Below are 23,814 nucleotides of genomic sequence, written 5' to 3'. Positions count from 1 at the left end.
TTTTCTGTCACTGGCCCTGAATCAGTCCTATTATTTCTGGCAGAAGCATCAGTCAAGGAGAATGTAGTCTTACACCCCAGTGGATCCAGATTTGGAATTTCCATAACTGTTCACCTAAAAATAAATAGAAATATTATATGTTATGTGCTTTTTAATTTGCTGTGTTTGCAGAACGGCATTCTGTATCGGTGTTCCCAGTTTACCAGTCTGATTTGTATGTTTTGAAATAGATTGAAATGTGTCCTTACAAAAAATAGCATGCCGGTGGTGGTATTTGTGTAAGTTTGTTTCAGTCTTTTCTCTATAAACAAGTGATAATTTGATGATTTTTGCAAAAACAAATATGATATTTGCAACAAAATTTCTCCAGCTTAGCCTAAATTCTCCTTTCTCTCAAACCTTCTCTACCAAGCTAGTGCTCTAATGACAGAAGTGGAGGCTAGGCAAATGATCACCTCTAGAAATCCCATTTAGAAAAAGGTGTCTAGTCTATCCAGGATTATTAAAATGTATCATGTATATTAAATTTTGAAAGAAAAGAATACTTGAGTTACTTCCCCAAAATAACAATCTATATTGTAATAATAATAATCTATACTATAATCAGAATCTATACTGAATTTTCTAACAGAATTCATATGCCTGGACTCCTCCCCTCAAAATTCAGATTCACTATGTCTTTGGTGTGCGTTCTTGATGCTGAACTAGTCCAAAACATTCATTTTACAGCTGAGAAGCTCCAAGCCCACTAGGCGAAGTGAGTCCGTGTACGTCCTGGGGGCCTTGATGGTGGAGCCAGGAGAAGCAGCAGCCTGGACCTCCAGGCGCCCAGGCTGGGCTGTCTTCCTGGGAAACAGTAAACTCCGGCCTGCCAGCCGAAAATGGATTTTACATTGTTTAAATGTCCTGAAGAGAATGAGACAAAGACTGTATGGGGCCAGCACAGCCTAAGATATGTACTCTTTGGCCCTTTACAAAGAAGGAGTGCCCACCCCTGCACCATGTGCTGTGCTGGAGATAAAATGCTCAGGGTCTCGCAGTGGGGCTGATGCCCAGAGCACCTGAGTGTCAGATGGAGGCAGTGGTGGATTGGTTTGGGTTGACTTAACTGTAGCTAGAGCTACAGTTTTCCCCAACTTATTTGCACAGTTGGGGGTCAGTGTGGGCCACTGGGGGCCTTGTGGTGAGATTTGGAATATGTAACCAAAGCAGCAGCTGTATTTCTGTGTGTGCTTAGGTCAGGATTCTAGGTCCTGGGAGCATTGATGGTGCCCCCTGGGGGCAATGGGCACCATTCTCTGATACCGCACCTTCTTGGAGAGAGGCAGCAGCTGGAACTGCCATGTTCCAGCTCCTTCTGGGGCTCCTCGCTCAGCTCCTCCACCCAGGCCGAGGCAGGACATGCAGCTCCTGGGGCAGCAGCACAGCCTGCAGCAACTCTGGCCCCTGGTCTCCTCCTTCAGCTGCCCTGGCGCCTGGGTCAGAAGCATGTTCAGCTCCATGGTGGACAGGTCTGGCTGCAGGTCAGCAAAAGACAAAGTTGGAGGCTGAGGCAGGGGAGATAGGTCCCTGCCCATTCTCTTGGGTCCCAGCTCATTCTTACACATTCCTGCAGGTACTGGCCACCCCCCTACTTTACTTGTAAGTTTCTTTCTGGGCCACTGCCTTGCTGACTTTCGGGCCTCTCTACCGACAGGGAAGCAACAGCCTTAATGTAGACTGCTTAACTGGCTCCCACTGCTTTGATCATTAAGTCCAAATAATTCCAGGTCTGTCATTCCCAGGTCAGGTCTATGAACACAACCTAGTCACCTTGCTTAGTTGAGCTCCAAACCATTTGCTCCTGTGAGAGCTTCTTACCCTCATTTTACAGGCACTCTTTAATGGGATGGAAGGGAGGGCATGGCCTCTGCTCCCCTCAGCTCCCTTTTGGCTCCTCAGCACCCCCCTCCTCCCTCAGATCACATGATCTGGGGGACCCCTAGGAGCTTTCACCAGCAAGACACAGGGGCCCCAGCCCTGGGGACAGGCAGCTCGCTCCTGCTCCTGCTCCTGCTGCATTGCTGCCAATGGCAGAAAAACAGGAAGAGGTCATCATGTTTGAGTTCCTTCTATTTGCTCTCAATTTCCTTTAGAGGTCATCCTTGCAAACCAGTGCTGTTTACTGGGGCTACTGAGTCTTAATTTATCGTTGGACTTCTCCTAGAAGAAGCCTTCAGAGTTCAAAGCAAAGAGTAAGATGAATGTTTGCTTTGGTGTTCCTTCATCATTTTATCCTTAGTAATGACCAGAGCAGAGCAAGGTTATAAACAGGCATGAAAATGGAAAATACAGGAGAACAAAATAAATGTTAAGAACTCATTCATGGTGTTAGAGTATGATAGGAAAATCTTTGAATTAATGTTGGTGCTCAAATCATGAGCACATTTAAGATTTAGAACTCAATCTTTTACTAACAAGTCAGAGATAATTAAACCCAAACTTTAAGGTGATGGGGAGGAATAGAATTTTTATTTTCAAGAAGCTTATTTTATAATGAAGATTTATTTGATTGAAAGGATGACTTAGAAGAAAATGAGCAATGTCTGTAATCTCACCACCCAGAAATAATCACTGCCAATATTTGGTACATTTTCTTCTGAACTCACATGTGCATGTGTGTGTGTGTGTGTGTGTGTACACATGCATGCATGTGTGCATGCATGCACACACAAACACAAATGTTTTGGAAGGGCTACACGTCTGTTTAAGAGCATAAACTTAATGAGCCCTGATCCTATCACTTACAAAGTGTATAATGTTGGGCAATTTCTTAACCTCAGTAAGCCAAGTGTTCATTAACTATAAACTGGAGTAAAGAAGAACAACACCTAACTCATAAGGTGGTGGGAAATTAAATGAGGCTATGCACAGAAAGGCTCATCACCATGTCTGACACACAGCAAGCATTCAACAGATATGAGCCACTAGTAGTTTGTAACTTTCTCTTGTCACTTCTGAAAACATGTAAGTCTTTGGGTAGGTTTGAAAAATGACCAGTTCTCATCCATTTCATCCTTGTCTTGGTGGGGATTTGCATAGATTTGAACTCTTCTACACAGATAGATTTCTGAACCCACACTTAGCATCCTTGTTAATAATAATGCTTATGCATGTTGTATTTATATGCCAGCTCATTGCTAGCTCATAACCCCTCTGTAAGGTAAGTGTCATCATCCCCAGCTATAGACAAGAGAACCCAGGCTGGCGAAGAAGAGTCGAGATCCAAACCCAGGCCTCCCACTTCCCACTGGGCCACTCACCCCGACACAGCCCAGTCCCAAACCCCAGCTCGTCCTTCTGGAGATACTGGAATGAGTCTGAAAGCAGCTTCCTGGCCAGGGTCCAGTTGCTTTCTAATAGAGCGACAATTATCTGCTGGGCAAGGAAGGTACTCTGGAACAGAAGGAAATGGGTGTCTAGAAGTTCCAAATCCTTCTCATCACAAATTCTTACTATAATAATTATCTGGCTTACTTTTCTCATAGGGAATGAAGTAATACTCAAATGAAAATGATGATAATACTAACATGATAGAAGTTTGAAATAGCAATGACATTCTATATCTTTCTACCACCATAGCTGTTTTTAACTGTTCTTTGTATCTCTGGTTATTCAAAATGGTGTTTTCCCCCCTGATATATTAACAACTCTTTCTTGATCTTATTAATGTCCTTCCTTCCTTCCCACTCATCCCACCTATGTCTTGTCACATCTTGCCTACTATCCCGGGTCCCTCTCTAAGTCTTAAGTCTCTCACTTAAGACAAGAGAAAGTTACAAACTACTATTCTCAGAAAAATGGAAAGTAATTGTAGGGTTAATTCCCCTTCATGCCCTTTCTTCCCAAGACATGCACTTATAAATGGGTTGACTATCTACTCCTTGGGGTGATATTAGGCACACCCTTTGCATGGTACCATTTGTAAACAGCATAGTCGAGAAGGCACCTGGGACCCAAAGAGGAATCCAGTCTTTTCCTTTGTGAAAACATTGTTCAGAGTTTTATCTCATCCTTTGCTTTTCCCAACCAGGATCTTCTCCAAGTGATGGAGAGCAATGGTGGAGCAGATTAGAACTAGGGTTGGGGTTTGGGAACTGCTTTTTTTGAGGATTTCCTAGAGTTGGAAAGCTTGGGCAATCAGAAAGAGGAACTTGATCTTTGAGGTAAATTTGGAAGAATTGAGGGACTACTTACTGGCCATTCAATGTTTCCTTAATGTGGTTCACTGACTTGTATAGAGGAAATGTTTTGATACATCATCATAAGACAGAGCAAGTCAAGGTGAAGCACTGAATTGAATGGTAATTGCTTGAAGAGAAGAAAGGTCAAAGTGGTTGAACTTAATGATGCAAAGAGTGATCATGGGAAGAGAATTATAAACCAAGTGAGAAAGGTTGGGCAGAGGGGAGGGACTTCAAGTGAGCTGTAAAGAAGATAATTAAAACCCTATCCTTGTAAGGAGATAACTACCAGAGTGAGAAACAGAGAACACAAAGGATATTTTCAAAGGTTCCAAGTTTTAGCAATGTATATATATTTTTTCTGTATAATTATTCACCTACTGATGAGTGTAACAGTGATTTTTACAAAAACTGAGTAGCAAATACAAACTAGGGCTGTCAGATTTAGCAAATAAAAAATCCCATGCACTATTTGAGACATGCTTAGAAAAAGTATTCATTTTTCACCTAAAATTCTAATCAGACTGAGTCTCTGTATTTTCTTCTGGCAACATTTGTATAAACCTGTGGAAAGAAGGGCACCAGCCCCTGGTAGATGCAGGCCTCTGGAGAACGGAAGGGTCTTTTGGATACCACCCAGCTTTCACTCTCCCTCAGAGCCTGTGAAGGCCCTCTGCGTGACACAGTGCTCTCTGTTACAGAGCCCACCGGCAGAGCTGAGGTGTGGGTCAGTGGCTGCAATGGATTACGTGCTTCTAAGTTCATCCCTGCCAAGTCCCAGTTCTCAGGGGTACAAAGTGAAGACCTCTGTGGGCTGGAACTAGGTTCTTTGGTCCAGGGAACAGGGCAAGTGGAGGATGGAGCAGGAGCTTGCGTACACAGTACAGGCAAGGGAGGTAGAGACAAGGACGTGAATCAGTAATATTCTGGGATATGTCCTCGAAGAAAGAACAGTAATACATATTCATTACAGTTGGATAGAGTTCTATGCCGGGTAGGTGGAGTTCATGAATGCTTCTTGCAGATGGTGAGACTTTTATTTTTTCACTTAAATAATGAGATGGATGAAGGATATCAGATGCAGGGGAGTAGCTGCTCCACATAAGTAAGGTCACCCCTGGGAAACCGTCAAGAGGGTAGGGGAGGGAGGCTTTACGTGGGAGCTGTGTGAAGTGTGGGCTACATGGAGCACAAAGGAGCTGGCCATAGTGCGCAGGGCAGTGTGAGATGTTTAGGGGCCACGAAGACTGGAATCAAAGGCTGTGCCTGATGAAGGGAAACAGAAGCGTCCTTACATCTTGGAACAATTGAATGTAAATAGGTACAGTAGTCGGGGAAGAGGTTTTTGCAGGCAGCAATGGCAGAAAGGATGTGGAAGGGGTGGGTGGGAGTCTGGTGATGAGGAATCCAGCAAAAGGAAATCATTCTTTTCCATAGGAATTCTGTTGCTAGAGATGCACCCCCAACCCTGTACTAAAGGCTTTATCACCTATAGGCACTGAAGCTCCAGAAATAAGTCAATTCTCATTTCTGCCTCCAAGGAATTCAGGCTGTCAGGACAAAGCCTGTGACCAGAGCAGTGCTGGAGTTCTATCAGAGACTCGGGGCAAGTGCGGGCCCGCCGTGCCTCCCCCGAGCCAGGGGCCGCCTTGTTTTGCCTGGATTCATCTGACAGCTTCCTCATGCCTCTCTCTCGACCTCTGCCCAGCTGGCCTCTGGGATATTCTCCCTGGAGCCAGTGTGGTCATTGTGACATGGAAATCTGTTCAGGCCTCTCCTCCACCGAAAGCCCTTCAGTAATGAGGCCCAAACACTGCATCACAAAGCCTGACCTCTGTCCCATTTTCTACTCTCCTCACACCAGCCCGTGCTGACCAAACCTGCAGCCAGATTGAGCCTTTATGTCCTTAGAGCGTGGCATCCGGTCTCGGCTCTGGACCTTTACACTTGCCATTTCCACTTCCTGTGACCTTTTCTTCACCTTGCTCATCCTCAGGGCTCAGCTCACAGTCGCTTCTGGAAATCTGCCCTGACCTTCCCAGTAGCCAGCTGCCACGATGGGCTTCTCCTGGCACCTGGGCTGAGCGGTTACCCCATGCGGCCTTGGAGCTAACTGCCTGGTGCTCTCTTTGTCCCACTGCAGCTCCCAAGCTCACTGGAACCCACTGTTAGGGCTGCTCATCAGTGTTTCCCCAGCACTTAGTGTGGCCCCTGACTCAATATATCATATTCTCTAATTAACTGATTTGCTAAATTAGGCCTTTTCAGGGCATAGGAAGAGATTTGCCCAAGTTATTGGCAGCTGGGGTTTATCAGAAGGATCCCAGCCCCATGCAGGCAGCCATGTCAGCAATTAGATGATTCCTCTGAGCTCCCGAGGAGAGGCGATTCCTCAGGAAGCCTTTGCAGCAGGGGAGATTTTTGAGTTTGGTACTGAAAGAAGAATGGGCATCGGCCAAGGGACCGAGGTCGGGAAGAGGGTGGTGTAGCCTTGCTTGAGCCAATTGGCTGCTGGCAGTTGCCAGGTTCCTTTGTTAAACATCAGTAGCCTCCAGTAGGAACAGAGGTTGAGAACCTCGCATCTCCTGTCTGACAACCTCACTGCCAAGTGGTGGGTCACCACAAAAACAAGTCCTTGACTCCCGCCATGCGCAGAGCAGGTGTTAGGAAGCACACACAGAAATAGTCCCTCAATCTGCTTTTATAAGTGCTTTGGCATCCCTACTAATTGCTCTAGTAGATGCCCCAGTGAGCCCCTCTCCAGCAGGTATACACTGAAGGGCATGCCGCAGTACTCTGTGGGACTTTGTCCACGTCCCGGGGGCAAAATCCTCCATTAACTGGAGGCACCCCAGATCGACGGGGTTCCACAGCTGAAGCACCACTCAGAGGTGTTAAGGAGCTGGCTCCCTGAATTCTTAGAGCTCAGCAGTCAAGGACAGGGTGACTGTATGAGCCTTTCTAACCAACTTACCTATCTCTTGGTTTGATAACTTCTGCAAATTTAGATAGTGATATTTCACATGTACACTGCTCTGATAATTGTCCTTCAAACATTAGCTCACAGTCTCTAGAGTGCAGATTATAGTTGTTATCACTTGATAGATTAAGTCAAATTATTTTAAAATACATTTCAGACAATATGAAGAGTCAATAGGGACTTTGCAGGCAAGGGTACAGACATCAGCAAGTCTTGTGAATTCACAGGTAACCTTTTCTTAGTAGGTTTTGGTTAATCCCATGTAATAGGCCACAAAGAACTTAAATGTCAGATATTCTTTCATATTAAGGTCCATAAAGTGGCTCAGCATCTTTCTTTACCCATACAGTGGGAATAATAATAGTGTCTGCCACATGGACTTTCAGGGAGAGGATTAAAGAGAATGCGAAGAATAGCTTGGCACAATGCCTGGTACATAGTACATATCCAATAAACATTAGCTATGATTGTTTTTATGTTTTTGTTGTTATTATTAAAGTAGTAAAAGTTATTTTCCCAGTGCTTCTTACTGTACCTGGTTCATAGTAGGTGCTCAGTAAGTCATTGTAGGGATGGATGCATTTGGAAGTCTCCTGATTTAGACTCAATTCACTCAACAATTATTCACTGGGTACCCATATTTGCCAGGCACAGTGCTAGGCCCAGAGAATAAAATACAAGGCCACATGCCTTTACCCTAAAGGAGTTTATAGTCTAAAAGTGTAAGCAGACAAATGAATGGGCAGTGGGGTTGCTACTGCACTCCTCCAACGAGGGTCCAGATATATTCTAGGGGAAGGTCAGGATGGAAGCCCTGGACAAGGTGATGTCTAAGCTGAGTCCAGAGAGGAGAGCAGGGATTGTCCAGTGAAGGGGACTAGAGTCGGGGGAACAATCCCAGCCCAGACCTGTTCAGGGACCCAAGGCAAGAAAGAACCTATCTTCTTCTCATGGTTCTTGGCAGGTAATTTAGTTCAGGTAATTACCCAGAGATATGTAAAGGTGACTGGAGACTAAAGTTAAGTCTTAAATTTTCTCAGATACAACAACACAAAAATCATTCATGTACTCTGACTGCAAAAGATAGAAATGAAATTATATGTTGCCACCAAGTCCAGAGAATGGGAGATGAAAAGAACTGTCTTCTTTCTCTCTCTTCATCTCCCTATCGCTCTCAGTCTCTTTTGGTTTTCTGGTTTGTGTTAATGTGATTTGTGCTACATCCAGGAATGTAAGCATTTGTTCTTGGGTTTCCATTTCTTGCAGCCAATCTTACTGAACCTGTTGAAGGCTTCAAGTATTGATTGAATGTCCTTTTTGCTTCCACTATGTTTTCCCATCCACAGTCTTGATGAAAATTCATTTGATTAGGCTCCAGGTTTCATGTAGTTGTTGTAGGGGTGGTGGGCAAAGGACGAGAAATTGAACAATTTCTTCCATGGTCTCTGGCTCTTTTACTGTATATTTCTTTGGAGTGGGGATTAGAAGAATCAGATGAGGGAACATTGGCAGGCTAATAGCAAATCACTTGCAAAGCCACCAGTGAGGAGGAGGAGCTGGCCTTTTTTTACATTCTTCAGCTCTGCTGAAACCAACTTTGACATCACTCTTATTTGGCTCATGCCCCTCGTATTAGACTAGGTTTATTTCAGAATTTATTTCACTGGGCATGGGTATTTGAAGGTTCTGGTTCTAGGTTAACTAACTCCCACTGGAACCCCTGCCATGACTAGACCATGCCCTCAGGTTAGGTGCTTACTAGTGAAGTATTTTAGGAGTCGTACATTCACTTACCCATTCATGCATTGGTTACTCAACAGAGATTTACTGAATACCTACCACAAGCACAGTACTCTAAAAAATAAAGAAAGGGAGTGGAATAGGAACTTTATATTTTTAATAAACTTTGAATAGCATACAGCAGGGTTTCTCAACCTCAGCACTATTGCTACTGACATTTTGGGCTGGATAATCCTTTGTTGTAGAGGCCTGTGGATGTTGGAAAGCATCACTAGCCTCCACCCACTAGATGCCAGTAGCTGCCCTTTCCACAGTTGTGACTCTCAAAAATATTTCCAGACATTGCCAAATGTCTCCTATAGGGACAAAAATAGCCAATGGTCAAGACTTACTGGCTTACAATGCTAGACATCATCCTAGATGCTTCATATATACACTTTCTCATTTAATCTTCCCTCCCTGATAAACCATTAAGTAATATGGTTTGAATATGAAAGTAGGTAATGCTAAATAACTTACCCAGTGTCCCATGAGTACTAACTAATGTGATTTGGACTTTAAATCTAGGTCTTTGTCCCTAGACCACCATACACTGCAGAGTTCCCAAAAGAACTTAAGATCAGCTGGGGAGATGCGATGTGAGTCTAGGAAGTTACAGCTGGGTTCCTTGGATAGTAAGTGATATAAGTACTCAGAAAGGTAACAGTGGGCCAGGGAGGTCAGGGAACACATCCTGCAGAGATTAGAGTGCTCTTTGAATATTTGTGGGTTAACACATTGACTGGGATAGCGGTTTTGTGTTGAGGATTGGCAGGAGGTAAGATCTGGACAGGTAGCATTGGGTAGCAGTTAAGAGCACAGCACTGGTTCCAGATGGAATCTGCTCCTCTGCTTACTAAATGTGTGACCATAAACTAATTAGGTAATCTTTTGGCTCATTTTCATTGCCTATAAAATGAAATAATAATAGTACAAATTCTTAAGATTATAATAAGAATTTAACAAGTTAATATATAAAGGGCTTACAATAAGACCCATCATCGAGAAAGTGCTCAATAGATATTGGTTACTTACTACTTGATTTGGTGGACTTCAAATAGTTTAGAATCTATACAGTAAATAAGGGGAGCTTTTGAACCAAGGTCCAAAGGTACTGCAGTCCCCCTTCCTGTGTTCATGGCAAGATCATAGATGTATCATTGGGTGGAAAACCAGCCTCCGGTTCCCTAAACTGTGTCCAGAGGACCATGGTCAAGTGGTTCAGCCTTCTGTAGGGGCTTTGGGTTTAAAGCATTGAAGACATCTTTCCAACAGAGATTTAAAGAGAGAAAGAGGCAGCCTGGGCATCTGTTCAGACATTCATTCACTCTTCCATCCACGCAGTCAACATTTACTGAATACCTTTTTTATTCTGGGCATCATGTTTCTATTAACTACATCTGGAATACCAATAAGTCACCACTGTGCCCATATGTCAACAGAAAACTTATTGGATAGAATTGTCATTGTTTAGTTTTAAGACAATTCAGAGTTATTCCCGTGGCTGGTGTTAAAATCCTGAGGTTTCTTCTCGTGCTTCACTTGGTGCCACTGCTGGGCTTTGTATTTACAGAGATCTGATGGCCCTGGATGTGGTTGGGAATTTTCTCCTGGGAATTTCCTCTTTCTTCCTCTTTCCAGCTTTTTATAGCTACATAAGGTTTAGATCTGTTAGCAAACACTTAGATAATTATGCCCTTCTCTGTTTATAGATTCAGGATAAATTGTCCTAATGGGAAAATATCTGTCCTTTGGAGCAATTTGGACTAAGGCTTTTAATTTTTTGTTTGTGTGTGTTTTGTTTGCCTTTCTAAAAATCAGTTTGATGTCCGTTTCACTCATGAATCATCTATTGTTGATATACATCAGCTCTCAATAAACCCCATTAAAAATCTTTTCTTGATCTAAAAGTAGTTGACATTGGGAAAATATGTGACCCCTCCATATGCTTTCTCATGGGATATCTGACAAGAGGCCCATAGAAATGACCCTCCAGAGCCTTGACTACCCGCATGCTGGGAAAACTCATTTCAGCTCTGTTTGCCATAGAGCATCACAGCAATAAGGCATTCATATTCACTCATTCAACAGTCATGGAAGACCTACTATATGCAAGCTTACATTATAGATGAATGGCTAAATTGAAGTGAACCTTGATTGGATTCTTTACCTTTGTGGGAGAGAACAATGTACACTTCTGATCAGAAAACAGTTCTTCCTGCCTCTGCTACACTGGGTAAAAATGACCGCATTCCCCAAATGATGTAAACTTGTGCGAGGCTTGGTTTTTAATCAGTTTGGGCTAACAAGCATAAATGCTTCTTTTTGCAATGTTTCCTTCCTCCCAAGAGCTAAAAATACTTAATGATGGGAGGCAGTGGTATAATGGTTAAGCACACCCCTTTGAGTCAGACTAAATGGGTTTGGATTAGGACTCCCAACATTTCCTAGCTTTGTTACTTAACTTTGTTGTGACTCAGTTACCTTGTGCCAGAATAAGGCTAATAATTATTCCCACTTCACAAGCTACTGCAAAAAATAAATGAGATAAATAATCTACATAAAGTACTTAGCATAGGGCCCAACATAATTATAGTAACAGCTTAAAAATTCATAGCTATTATCATTACCATTATCAGCAGCAGCTAATATTTGAATGCCCACTAAACAAAAAGCAATGCTACCTATACATAGAAACAATATAGAGGAGTGAATCTATACAATATGCTTAGCATCTATTCAATGTCCTAAGTTGGACATATTCTTAGAGATACCCATCCCAATAAGCCAAGGTTTGGTGAGACATGGGCATATCTTTGCACAGAGCATTACATTATTGTGGCACCTTGTTTGCCAATTAGGGAACATGGATGCTCAAAATCTTGCCTCCCATATACAGTGGAGTAAAGAGGAACACTGTAGCCCTAGAAGGGAAAGAAATGAGTTCATTCTGTAGCTTGACATCTGCCTAGACACGCAAGACTATCACTTAGGATGGGGTCTGATAGGTGAAGATTGCAGAGTGATAGCAATATTGTCAGTTACTACATTAGCCTCAGCCAAATCTTCTTTATGTCTGATCCAAATTTTAATGTTGAATTTCCAGTCTCTTACCTCTTCTGTCTTCTGTAGAGATGAAGAACAGCTGGTGGGTATCCTCTTTATAATAACCCTTCAAATGGGAGAAGACTGTTAAGTTTGCCTTTAGGCACTTTATTACTCTAGACTAAACAACTCCAAATCCTTTAACCTTCCCTCCTAAGTTTTATTTTCTGTCTCTTTAATCATTTCGGTTCTCCTTTGGAACCTTTCCAGTATCTCCAGATCTCCCTTAAAATAAGGGGGCCCCAGACTGGACATACAACCCTAGTAAGAGTCTGTCTGCTGCCAAATTCTTTATTACGGGAACAGGAGAAATGGGAGAAGGCACTTCCCTTTCATGTCAAACTCCCACCAATGTGAACTCAACCTTCTGTTGTGTTGCCTATTTCTTATCAGTGCAATACCAGATTCATATTAAATGCATGGTCTGCTGTGATCCTCATGTCTGTCAGTTTTTCTCCAATCTAGATATTAAGCCCCATTCATGCCTGTCATTTTGATCATCACCCCTCAGAATACCACCACATTTGTAACCAGCCATCATGCTGAATTTTAAACTGTTTGTAATGAACTATTTACTTCACATGTTGAAGCCACTTTGAAGTCTCTTAACCTATCAGCAGTTCTCACTCAAAGTAATGTTATTTGTAAACTCTGAGTGTCCACATAGCAATTTTAGGTATTATTTAAACCAGACCTAGGATAAAATTGGAGGCCACTTTTTAAGCACCCTTTGTTTACTGAGCCATTGATCTCTTTTCCAGTCAGCAGTGAAGCCCTGTGAGGGAAAAGACCCAGCACATGGTATCTTTGTGGCCTGCTGATGAGAATGTCATATGCATTGAAAAACTTTCCTGAAATTAAGGTATTATACAGGTGTGGTCAAATTTTAATTCCCAGCACATACACACCCTAATGAGCTTGGACAAGAAAGTTGGTGGGGGAAGGAGGAATATTTATTTGTATTATCCTTAAAATTAGAAGGCTTACTTTAAACAGCACTGATTTGCACATAAATTTTGTACGAGATTAAAAGAGCAGAGAAAGTTGTAAGTAATGCATTAAGAAACTGTCAGTGGAGAAAGAAATCGGAAGGGAAGAAAAGAAGCTCTTCTGAAGTTGTTATTAAAAAATTATTTGATTTGAACCTAGTTCCCCTAAAAGTTACTTACCAGATAGGGAGATACCACATAAAAGTATGCTAAGGAATCCACCAGAACTACCAGCCTTGGCCCAAGAGAGGGAACCAGGGGTGGGGAGGAACTAACATTCACTAACATAGCCCCTCATAGCATTTGTAAGCCAGACACTCTCTGTTAGGGAATGCTGATACACTTAGCTTTTCCTCAAGTCATGAGCCTAACTTGCTTTGATAGTTCCAATACCCACACTTCCTGGAGTTACACTGCATCCTACCCTTTCGTTTCCTCCTAGCACTTCTAAAGGAGGAATGCCACTGCCTGGCATTCGCTCTGTCTCCTGGTTACTGTTGTGCCAACTTGAATAAAGCAACTGGAGGGTATTTCCAGGACTGGTGATTATGATGATTATTTCTCCTGGGCTCCTGGGCTGCTTCTGAAAGTGGGCAGATTTCCAGCATGTCTTGACATGGCTTGGCCCCTCCCAACCTCTAATTACCCATTCCAGCAGCAGTAATGTTCTAGTGACTGAAACCCGCTTTTGCCTCTTCCTTCATAATTAATTGCTTCAAATTCCATCAGACCTGTCCGTTGCAAAACTCATTTATTTTGAAGGGGCTGCTGGAGATACCCAGGAAGAGAACTATAGCGACATAAGGGTGGGGCAAGATCGTATGAATCCCAGGGAGGGTGTGAGGGGGTGCCTGTCTGCCAGTCCCGGGAGGTCAAGGGCTTCAGTCTGTGTGTGGAGACTTGTGCCATTCCACCACAGGAGGTCTCCACATCCCTAGCTCCTCCTGGGGGCTCCAGCCCGACCCTTTTCAAAGCCAGGTGAAAATGTGTTTGGAGCAGAAGTTCCTTAAGGCTGAGGTTTGGCACAGCAGCGCTTTTCAACAAGTGTTAAAAATGGAAAAATGGAATAAAATACAGTGAAGTTCTGAAAAACAGCCACTTCATGCAGTGAAATGTGGGGTGAATTCCCCCTCTCTCTGCGAGTCTCCCCCGTCCTTAAGAAAAGCAAACACTCTCTTCCTGTCTTATTTGTATTCCCATTAATTTAAGACAGGAAGCCCTCGCTGGGTGTGATGTAAACAGTTCAGCCTCGTGGGTCGGGCTTCCTCATCAGTTTGCAGCTGGAGAGATGGCTGCGCCGCCCAAGCCCATTCAAGCCTCTCGGGGGGACGGCTTGTTGACTGAACCCCGCAGAAGACGGGAGGGGCGCGGGAGCGGGAGAAGGTATAAAGGAAATGCTTAAGCGGTGCAGTCACCGGTGATCGGAATTCAGCGGTGGTAAATTCGGCTACTCCAGCAGAAAGAGCCTGACTGGCGATTCCTGAAAAGTTTCCTGACATCCATCCCAGCGTGGTGGTCGTGATTCTGGTTTGGGGCTCCCTCCAGCCCCCGGCCGTCCGCAGGGAGAGTCCACGCCGCTGCTGATTATGAAACGGAGCGGTTATGAAATGAATTGATGTCGGGGAGGTGGAGCTTCTAGCGGCGACTGGAAGGAGAACTTTTGACCGGGCGAGGGTCTCTGGGTGGGGCGTTTGCTCCGTCAAACCCGCTCCCGAGCACTGGATGTAAGCAAAGGTGTCCGCACCCGCAGCCCGATGCCGCTGAAGCCGTCCGGGCGGCCTCCGCCCCCGCGCGGGGAGTGACCAGGAAGGGGTTCCGGAGCGCGGTGGAGTTTGACAAGTGAGCCGGGGAGTGGCGAGCCGCGCCGGGACTTCCAGTCTCCTCCTGACCTCCGGAGCCGGGGCTGGGGCGGGGAGAAGGGCCCTGCCCCGCTCGGTGCGGGGGCGCCGCGGCCGCGAGCCCGTCCCCGGAGAGCCCGCCGCCGCAGGTGGTTAGGGGGCCCTGAGCCCCCCGCCGAGGGTCACCCCGGGCCCCCTGCTCGCGGCCGAGACCCGCGGAAGGCCGCGGAAAGAACTCGACGGTGACTTCAGACTGGAGGTAGGAATCTGCTTAACGAACAAAAACCTCAGGCTGCGCCGTCCCATCGCCTTGCAGATCAAGGCTGAATCCATACAGGTGGGAATTCGGCTACGGCCTCGGAGAAGCGCAGCAGCCACCTAACGGCCCGCTGTACTCATCTCGCAGATCACATGGGTGTCTTGTTTTTGACTTGGGCGATTTGTGTGTTCAGCGATGATTTGTGTAGCTTGCGAGGAGTAAACGACTTGGAAGTGGCTTGTCAATTACTCGACGGAAGGAGGCGCCCTGAGAGTGTGTGAGGGGCGCGGAGGGGAGCGCTGCGGTGTGCGGCCGGTCGGGAGCTGCTGCTGAGGCACGGTGCTTTTAGACGCCCGGGATCAGAGGTGCTGTTGAGAGGCCCAAGAAGTGTACGCGTGTGTGTGTGTGTGTGTGTGGAGGAGGGGATGTTCCTTCCCCAGGCGTCTCACTCTGGCTAGCAGGGGAGCCAATCTGGGGTGGAGCAAAGCCGAGTCTTTTACCAGCGGGACCCGCTTATGATCCCTCACTACGTCCTGCTCTCCTTTGAGGACAGATCTTTGCCCCGAAGTACTAAACAGCCTGCTTGGACAACTCACCATCACTGATACACAGAAAGTTTTGATCATAGGACCCACAAATCAAAGATTTTAAAGATGAAGGATGCTTGAAAGGAGAATGACATTTTCTATCATGTTGCTACAGGCTAGCAGGTAGTTTATAAATACTAGGAGTGAACTTAAGTCAGCTGTGTCTCTTGAGATGGGAGTAAGGCAGACAGCTGTCATCCTGGGATCCATTTCTGGAAGAAAAGATTCTGTAAATGTAAAGAAAATGCTTTTCATAAAAATTAGTCAAGCTGAGTTTATCATAGGGGGATGGAATAAATTCTGTAAATAATTTAGGAGTATCTTTAAGAACACATAAAATGTAGTACGTGCAGACTTTGTACTCCTATTTTGTTTTGCAACTCTGAATTCACTTTGCAGATTAATTGAAAAGTGAAGTACAGGGGGCGCTTCCAGTCTCCAGATGTTAATCAGGCTGTTATTACTCACTAACCTGTAGATGCACTGTGGCTCTTTTCTTCTGCTGAAATGTTAACAAAACAGGACCCACCCACAATTGATTGCCTTCAGGATCTCTAATCAAACCCACTGTCCTTAAGATGCAGCCTTGCAGAGATAGGGTGGGATTTAGGAAAGGAGGTGTGTGTCAGGTTCTAAAGGAAAAAAAAAAGATCTTACAATGGGCCACACAGAAGAAACAGAAATAGGATGTACCAGGAAAGGGACTGGGTAACCTGTGTGGACTCAGGATTTCAGGCTTGCTCTCTCAGCCTTGGGCTCCTGTGAGCCTGCACAGCAGAGCATAATTGTCTGGGGAGATATGGTCACCCCCTCCCTAATCTACAGGGAAAAGAAGACCTCACAAAGACCAAGTTTCCAAAAACTGCCTTTCTGCTTGCCCTCTCACTTCCTTAAGTTGCCCAACACTGCATAGGCATGTGCAGCTCCCTCTAATCCTCGGATCCTACTGATCTCTGGAGTGACGCCAGGCAGAGGTCATGCTTAGGTATTGTTTCCTTGAAAGGAAATAGTGACCCCATTCCAGCCTGTTTCCTGGGACAGCGAGTTCTCATCTGCTCTGCTTCCTGTGAAGCCACACCTTCTTCATCAACTCTTTTGCTTCCCAAGTCTTCACCAAATACCTTTGCTGCCTTCTAGAAATGGGTCTCCAGGACAGAGCCTTTCCTGACCCTTGCTTGGCTTCTCATTCTGGAAACTGATTTGCAGCCTGAGTTTCTCTTCCTTCTTCTTTCCTATCAAAACTATACATCTACATAATCTTAAGCATTAAATATTTCTGCAAGGCTTATAACTAGAAACAGCAGTCCCTTGCCCCACCCCTCATCAACCTCAACTCCTGTGCCCCAGACACAACCGCTTTCAACTCTCTGTACAGGCAGGTGAATATTGTTCCATATTCATCTGGAATGATCTCTTGGTTCATCTCCGTCCCTGAGGCCTTGGCCTCCCTCCCCGCCCTGAACTTAACACAATTGAAGCGTGCTGCACAGCCATCATCCAGGAGCCTCCTTTCACCAGCATACCAGGGATTCATTTGCCTCTTTCTCATGTGGCATCCTCTGTTTTCTAGACCCACATCTTCTTCTTTCTTTGTTTCTGCTTTCTTTCTGGTAAAACACATCTTCTAACAGCTCCTGAAAAAGAGTACCCTGGAGATAAGTGTACTGAGATCTCCAGGATTGACCAATAGTTTGATGGGGTATGAACTCTAGTTTGAAAGGCCTTTTCCCTCTGAATTTGGAAGGCATTGCTCTTCCAGGTACAATATTGCTGTCAAGAGATCTGATGTCATTTTAGTTCCTAATCTTTGCATATAATTATTCCCCTCCCTGAAAGGTTTTAGGATTTTTCTCGTCATTTGCCACGTCCTTTCTCTCTATTATAATGAATGATAATTTCATTCATTTGATATGATATCTATTATAATGAATGATTATAATTATAATGAAATTTCATTATAATATGCCTTGCTGTGAGTCTTTTTGTTTTCATCCCTTTTACTTGGTTTTCAATGGACCTTCTCAATCTGGAACTTCATGTCCTTCAGCCCTGAACAGTTTTCTGGAATTTAAAAATAATGTCCTTCTCTTGTGGAACACCTATTAAATTGGAAGGGAACTCTCATGGATTGAATCTCTAACTTTCTTTTTTCTCTTTTATTTTCTATTTCTTCCTTAAAAAAGAAAATTTTTCCTGGGAAATTTCTCATTCTGGCTTCTGACCCATATATTGAATTTTTCCACCTGTCATCACATTTCTAATTTCCAAGAGCTCTTTAAAAGTCTCTGAAATTTTCTCTTTATAACTTCCTATTCTTGTTTCATGAATGAAAAGCTCTTCCATTCTCTGCAGATCTCAGTGACAGCTTCCCTGAAGCATTCCTGTCCTCCCTACCTTGTTTCTTTCCCTCTGATTTCCTCTTAGGTTTTGTTTTGTTTTTGTGTTTAAATTCCTTGCATGTTAAAGCCCTTCATCAAGCGATCCTGGACTGTTCACTGAAATGCTAACTGGATGGGGTTTAGACCCAGGAATAGTTCCTCTTTACCAAGAATGACACCTAGAATAGTATTTCAGAATCTGGAACAATGTCTGGTGCACAGTAAACTTTCCATTCATATTTGCCAAGTAATTACATGCTGTAGGATCTTGCTAGGGCCCAGGTAGTAGTGATAATTAAAAGCTCCCCAGGTGATTCAAATGTGGGGCTGGCCCTGAGCACCTCCACTTTGAGATTATCTGGCAGAGTGCTTTCATTGGAGGACTCCCACCTGTTCATAGGTCTTTCCTCTCAGAGGCAACTGATCAGGTGAAAAGAAACCCCCAACCCTGGGGGGACTGGTGAGCTTCGGCATTCTGCAAGCCAGATGCAAGAAGACTGGGAACTTAACACTGGGTATGATGCCTCTCATTCCCATTTTTACAGTGGCACCCCCTTCCCTCAGTATACTTGGTGTCTGAGTCCAGAGTTGCTCTGATTCAGCAGTGCAAACAGGTTACAGAATGCAGGAGTCAATTGGGGGCTGGGACCAAGAGAGGTGAAACAAGGTCGGACAGCTTCAAGCACAGACCCTCAGCCAGCCCTCCTGCTTTCAGGACCTCCCTGCCCCTTGGCACCTGGCGCCCCCAGTTCCCTGGCACTTGGTGGCATGAATCCCTGCCTGCTTCCACCCTACTGGGGCTAGGTTTCAGTTTTCCTTCATCTGCCAAATCAGTTACCACTGGTTCCACCTGTTCCCAGCTTCCAAAATGTTTGTTGCAATTATTGTTTCTTGTGTTCTCTTTATCTTGAGAGTTTCCCGAACCCCTTCTATATGCTCTAAAAAATTCCTTTACTGTCATTTCAATCCATCTTGTTCACTGGCAAGTGAGCCTCCCTGCCTCACACCCTCAGTTTTGCCCTGGAGCCCTCTTCTCAGGGCTTGCTTCTGAATGTGTCACCCTCTACTGCAGATGACCACCTGGGACAGAAATGCAAACAGGCCATTTTGTACTGTTATCTCAGCCCTATCATTAAAAATCTAGGCACTGAATAGAGTGCTTATAGGACATTTACATTAGATATGATAGTGTCTTCTCCATAAGTCATTAATTATGCTGCTTTGTATGTGTGGAGTATCAGTCAGAAGGCACTTCTGAATGTGTCTGATGTTACACTTACCAGTATTCTATCTCTGCAAATAGCTTGACGACACATTAACATCTTTGACATATAGTCGTGTTCACTGCCTTCTTTGGTCCTCACCAGAGGCCCACTGGGTGGTTCAGTGGTCCTGTGGACTCACTTGAAAGTATCCATTCTGAGAGGACTAGGCCACTCCAGTCAGGGCACCTCCAATATAGGAAAGAGTGTGGAATTGAGGTCTGGGCAGTGAGGTGTGAAGGAACGTCTCTTGGGGAGCTTCTAGGGAAAGTTTGCTCATTACTAAGAAAAAGACACAAAAATCAAATGACTTCTTGGCTTCCTTGGTATGTTGCTCTCTAAATCTGCTGTTGGCATCCTGTCTCCAGCCTGCGGATGAGGCCACCACACAGGATAGAGCAGATCTCAAAATGTGATCAAGAAGCACCACCCTTTCTCTCTGCACTTGCCATCATGTGAGATGGTTTGTTTCTTCCTTGTTCAAGCCATTTGAATCAGGGTTTGGTATCATTTGCTGCCAAGCCTGAGACAGGTGGATATTTACACATCATTTCATTTCCAAAAAGAGTTAAAGCAGCCTGTGGACTCACCTTACTGAAGATCTGAGCTGCCTGACCCCTCACTCTGATTCTAAGTAGGATTTCTCACTACCCTGTCTCCCAGCAGATGAAAGTCATTTTATTCTCTCCTCCACCTTCAAAGGAAAGAATAACTATTGAGACATTCTGGGGAGAAAAGAGGATTCTTTGCTTTGGAGATTGCCAGCCAGTCCTTGTGAGAGGACATCCCCGGGCTGACCCAAAAGGGAAGACCAACCAGGCAGTGAAAAATCTCCTGCATTCTGAGCCTCTGAAAAGTCGAGAATAGTTTTCAGGCACTCCTGTGCCTTTGGAAGCTGGCAAGCCAGCCTACACACTTGGTATTGTTTTCTCTGTCTTCCATCCTTTGACTTTTATGCATCCCAGACTTTGGGAAGATGAACTAAACTCAGGAAGTGCTCAGTGGTGTCAGGAAGACTAGAAAGCAGGAGAAAGTAGAGTGTCCATTCCTGTTTTGCCCGTCTGACCCAAGGGGCAATGACACGCCCTCTTTATTTTTATGACTAGGAGGCTTTCCTGATCTCTTCCATTCTCAATGTAATGTTAGCCTGAAAGGAAGCCCTTAATTGCACTTAGTATTATGCCATGAACTTTCTCATTGTATCTGTCTCTGTAACTAAAGCAAGACTGTGAAGACAAGCAGTTTCTATTGCAATATAGCTAAGATTGAGCACTTACTACTTGCCAAACACTGTTAAAAGCTTTATGTGTATGAGCTGACCTCATCCTCACAACGATCCTATGATGACGATACCATTGTTTTCCCTGTTTTACAACAGAGATCACTTGAGGCACACAGTATTTACGGAAATTGCTCTAGGTTGTCCCGCTGTTCAGTCGTGGAGCAGAATTCAAATGTCAGCAGTCTGGTTCTAGAGGCCACTCTGTGCTCCATAACATGTATATTTTATGCTGTATAATTCATCATTATGGCCTAGCCCGCCCTTACACCATCTGTAGTATACAATAGGGATTCAAACGTTACTGCAAATGAATAAACACAAGAGTTACTCATGTCATTATAGACTCATTCATTTTAATGGCAGCATACTTCCGCCAGAGAGTCAGAGTATCATAATTTGTGTAACTATCTCCCTGAGACTGGACATTTAAGTAGCATGCCCTAGAATATCTGTGCCTGGGATTGTCCTGAGGAATCTCAGACATGTGATCACTCATTGGGAGGTGACCTGAGACTGTTTCTAACTTTCCTCTTCCTTCTCCGCTCTCCCTCACATGTTAGTCACCCTGCTCTCCACCACCCTTAGGAGCAATCCTAACTCATCCCAGTTCCACATTAGTAGAACTCTACATGGATATAGATGGTGTTATAGAGGCTTTAATACTTCAGGAACTTTTTCCAAGGGTCCCTGTTAAAGGTTAGGCATTCGTTGGCAGGGAATTGCCTTTTGAAATGCAGATCCCTGAAATGTCGCCTGCCAAGTACCATGTTCCAGGTGGTTTCTCATAACATGTCGTTTTGTACGTTTGAATCCAGAGATAATATATCTGACTCTTTCATTTGTTATTTAAGACTTTGGCTGACCTCTGGGATTCTTGTTTTAATTGCCAACTGACAGAAAACATAAATGGAGAAATGTGTTAGTGTGCAAACTTTGGAGTTTGTTTAATCTTTGGAAATTAGGCGGGGGGTGCTGTGGGGATAGAGGATCAAGGAAATCTGTTGTGAGACAGTTTTGTCTGGTTAGTGGATTGTCTCAACAGTTTCACTTGTTAGGCCCTATGTAAACAAATATGGCATGCATCAAACAGTATAAGCTTTCTGTAAAAGTTATCTGCAGTTAAAGACGTTTCTGTTTCTATAAACTGAATTATATTTGAGATATGCTGCAATATGATGTTTAAATTTAGATTAATCCTAAACAAGTAATCTTTATTTTTTAATTCAAAGATATACTTGTCCCAAATACACCTCAAATGTATATGGGTGCGTGTGTAATTTATAAGTACCCGTGTGTTCTCCTTTCTCCTGTTACCCCTGATTTTTTCTCTGCCTTCCTCTGTTCTGAGCAGCTTACTTCTGTGAACTACAACATCTGGACTCCCTGATTGGGTTCAGCCAATGGGAGGCACAGATGGGAGACAGACGCAGGAGGAGAGAATGTTAGGAGTATTAATCCCCTAATCCCCTTTGCCATCCCTTCCACCTAGCTAAGGTGCTGCTGATGGCTGACTTCTTCCAAGCTCTTGATAGGCAGCTCACGTTCATGGCTCCAGCTCGCACTGCTGCCTCCCCTTGCGCTTCAGACCTAGAGGTGGTGATGGTGTCCCTGCTGTTGCTAGCCCTTGGGTGCTTTGTCCTGCCAGGACCTCTCTAAATAGTCCCTGCATAAGACTCTCTCCAGTTAAACCCTTTTGAGTGTGCCTTCTGTTTCTTCTGGGCCTCTGACTGATACAGTGTATGTCCATCTTCTTCTCACAAAATCTCAATCGTCGTGCTTGGCTCTAAAATTCCAGCTGCATCTACTTTGGTATGGTTTGAGAGTTGCCTTCTTATTTTTGTGTCTATTCTGGCTTTCCTATTAGATAACTGCTCCTGGGGAGGCAGGGGTGTGGATTTTTCTGCTCTCTCCTACGATGTCTAGTGCACTGTTTTTCATATAAAGGTTACAACTGTTTTCATAAAGAGGTTACAACTCCTACACGTAGGAGTGTGTGTGTGTCATATATATGTGTGTATATCTGTGATTGTTGATTTTTTTTTTTAATAACCTTTATTTGTATCCTTACCAGCATTGGCTCATTCATTTATGCAGCAAACAATTAGCAAGGGTCAGTTATAGGCAGCACACTGTGCTGGGTATTTGCATTAATGTTTTTTCAGAGTTTGTAAAGATTCATAAAGGGTTTCATAAAGAACTGAAACAGAGTGTTCAAGCCAGAAGAAATCTCAGAGCATGTCTAACCCAGTTCTGTCATTTTAAGGTGAAACTTGGTCTGACAGTGCTTTGTTCTGGAGCACAAGTAGTAGGTGGTATGAATGCTGCCAGAACTTGGTTCCCTGACTCTCCACCCAGGGCTTCTGTCCCCAGCTCCCTCCTGTCACACTGCCTGGTCATCTCATCTGTGCTTCCTGGTAAAACTAACCTCCATAAGGTAGCCTTTAGAAAGCCTCTCTGCTGCCCCTTATTGCTTCCCTCTGTGGTGCAAATATAAACCAGATAGTCATGCTCTGAGCTCATAAAAGAGCCTAATAGGATGCAGACAGTGAATTCTAACCCAGCCCCCACATTAGCCCCAAGTGTAGACAGCTGGGGGAATACTTGGACCAACCCGCAGCCACTCTTGGACATCTCCCTTCACCAACTTTAAACTTTGGAGCAACATTTTATATGGGTGTGTGAGGTGTTGGATTGGGTTGGGTGAGTTATAAATTCTGTGGCTTTTGGAGCCAGAATCTCAGGCCTCGTCTGCAGAAGCCATGATCTCCAAGTCGGGTCCAGGCTGCTGGAAAAGACTTTCATTGGGGGCATTTGCAGATCAGCACAGCTCCTGTGCTGCTGGCCCTTCACAAGTTCGTTTAGCACAAGGACCAGAGTATAAGGAGTTCCCTACAAGATCAAAAACCTCTGGCTCCACTAATTCACAGTTCAAGTTGTTTTTAGGTAGACAAGAAAAAGCCTTTCCTTAATAAACACACAGACTGAGTGGGACAGAAACAAAGCAGATTGGCCTAGGTCTGCATGCCAGTAGATAAATGTCAGTAATTAGTGTTCCTCCATATGTTACATTCTTTCACAGAGGCAAGTCAGCTGGGGGGCTGAAAATTTGTTTCCCCTCACCTGGAAGACTTA

General features: G+C 44.4%; 1 protein-coding gene across 2 annotated transcripts in view; it reads left to right on the top strand.

Annotated features, from left to right (window-relative positions):
• Positions 1-23,814, top strand: part of PDZD2 (PDZ domain containing 2) — a 356,418-nt gene that overhangs the window by 145,151 nt on the left and 187,453 nt on the right. Inside the window, exon 1 of one of the 2 annotated variants that reach the window (XM_036926632.2) lies at positions 13,810-15,173. The exons of the other annotated variant lie outside the window; for it this stretch is intronic. The gene's annotated coding sequence lies outside the window, so the exon portion shown is untranslated. Of the gene's footprint in view, positions 1-13,809; positions 15,174-23,814 lie in introns of those variants that run through there. 2 annotated transcript variants of the gene reach the window in all.

This window comes from Manis pentadactyla, chromosome 2, assembly GCF_030020395.1.
Source record: "Manis pentadactyla isolate mManPen7 chromosome 2, mManPen7.hap1, whole genome shotgun sequence".
NCBI lineage: Eukaryota > Metazoa > Chordata > Mammalia > Pholidota > Manidae > Manis > Manis pentadactyla.
Note: the sequence above shows the minus strand (reverse complement) of the source record. Positions and strands in the feature narration are given on the sequence as shown.